Source organism: Amphimedon queenslandica, unplaced genomic scaffold (genome assembly GCF_000090795.2).
Source record: "Amphimedon queenslandica unplaced genomic scaffold, v1.1 AMPQUscaffold_11065, whole genome shotgun sequence".
Lineage (NCBI taxonomy): Eukaryota > Metazoa > Porifera > Demospongiae > Haplosclerida > Niphatidae > Amphimedon > Amphimedon queenslandica.
The window spans coordinates 6162-8308 of record NW_003548690.1 but is presented as its reverse complement, the minus strand read 5'-3'; the positions used below and the strand labels follow the sequence as shown (position 1 = coordinate 8308).

Sequence of the window (2147 nt, the reverse complement as noted above, 5' to 3'; positions counted from 1 at the left end):
ATATTGTATACACAATTTAAGACAAGTTATCTTATAGTGTACCATTATTATTGTACATGTACCAATAATTTTACAAATTATTATTATCATTATTATTTCATAAACCACACAATTAAATTTATAATTGAGACACTTCCTCATCAGTTTATAACAAATAAACTTAGATGTTCTAGTTCTCGGCACTCATATGCTTCCTCAATATTCTCGCTGTTCCTAATAGAGCTGTCTTCTGTAGATGTTCCACTCGAACCTTAATCCCCAACTTCTTTATCCACCTCTCAAAATTATTGGTTACTGCACCCAGAGCACCAACCACTACCGGCACCACTTCCACTTTCTTCAACTTCCACGTCTTAATCATGTCTTGTTTCAACTCTTGATATTTCTTATTATTATTATTATTATTATTATTATTATCATTATTATTATTATTACCATTATTATTGTTATAACAAACAGGCAACAGAAACATCAACAATAAAGTATTAGAATTGGTAAAATTAATTTAGTAGGGAAAATAATAGGTTAATTAAGTCATTGTTATTTTAGTAAAAGAATAGAGATGGCTTGACGCCTAACCCATCCTCGATAGTCATCCCTCTTCACTTAGATCTAGTGCCTCGAATCAGGGATATAATAGACTAACGTCACCGGGATTGGCAACGGGATCACGTGAGCGCATCATTTGTGTATAAAAACTTTTTGCAGTCTCTGTTATGATTTTCAAGATGGCGGCTGTCAATGTCTGGAATATGAAGTTGCTCTTTTCTCTTTAAAAAATGTATTTAGCTTTATGAAAAATCTACTGCAAAGTTATAATGGCAGCTTTAAGGTTTTGATAGGTTATCGTAAGTTAATATTTGTTTTAAATTAGTTAAATCCTCAATTTACGGCTAAAATTCCATTTGCGTACCTCTGTAGCCCAAATATTTGTTTCAATGAATGTATTTTTGTCATTAAATGTTGCTACTTACTTTATTACATTGTTTAGGAAACTTCTCTTGTTTCTCCAGAGTGTTCTTCAGGAAATATTCAAGAAAAACCAGTTTGCCATGGTATGACTTTTGCGTACCTCTCAGGAGAATAGATTACATTCTATTGTTATGAAACTACAATAAAGAGACCCTTTACATGTTTTTACATTGTTTAAAGTTGTTTTTGAATTTCCCCTGTTGCTGGTTTTTTAGTTATAACAATTTACATTCAGCCATTTTGCTAAGATGCCATTGATTGCTGCCATTAATTTAATGAATAATAACAGAGTCTGATAATTGACTTCCGGTCCGTAACCAATCCCGGTTACGTTAGTCTATTATATCCCTGCTCTAATACATAAGTTGGTTGCTCGAAGTAGAGCGAAGGACAGTTTAGTTCTAACCCAGTTCACAGTCACACTGTAGTGTAGATCCCATCTAACAGAAAGATGGTCAGCTAGACGATCAATAAAGGATCTCATTTCACTACCCATAACACCATCAACTGTCAAACACAGTGGAGTGAAACTACAGTGGTTGGACTCACAAGCAGTGGCGGATCTGGGCCCGGGCCTAGACGGGCCAAGGCCCGGGCATCAGAAGTCAGTAATGAGATTCATTAGATTCAATGTAAACAATTCCCTACCTCAAGTTTTGATAAAGCAAACCACAAGCCACACCAGAGTACTTACAAGTGCTTGAAGAGCATTATAAGCACAGCATAGATGAGGAAATTGTTGAAACCCATCATAAAAATGGCCAAAAGATGCATAACCATAAAATAACTGGTTGAAAAGTGGACACACCCACTTCCTGGCCCTACCATTAACTTGCACCCAGATCCGCCACTGCTCACAAGCTGCAACATATTTTGTTTTCTTATCATTCTCTGCAGTAGCTAAGACAGCTTGAGGGGTCCTGTTAGCACTGATATAAGAGGGGGAATCAGAGTCAACTACTCGGACATCAAACATGGCAGTACACTGCCTCTGCCAGACACCTCGAGCAGCCATATCAGCAACAAGACCCTCTGAGTTAGTAGTCGCATTTGGTTCTTGTATAATGGGCTCTCTCACAACATTGCTCCACACGATAGATGACAAGTCACACAAAGGGTCACGAATCTCATTATGTCTCAAAGACACAAGTCTTTCCTTTCTATTATTATTATTA

At 36.5% G+C, this 2147-nt stretch overlaps 1 long non-coding RNA gene across 1 annotated transcript; it reads left to right on the top strand.

The window, feature by feature from the left end:
• Positions 1-695: 695 nt before the first annotated feature.
• On the top strand, positions 696-1228 carry LOC109589646 (uncharacterized). The gene is made up of 2 exons (XR_002188840.1): positions 696-848; positions 992-1228. It is a non-coding gene; the product is annotated as an uncharacterized LOC109589646 (long non-coding RNA).
• The last annotated feature ends 919 nt before the right edge of the window (positions 1229-2147 follow it).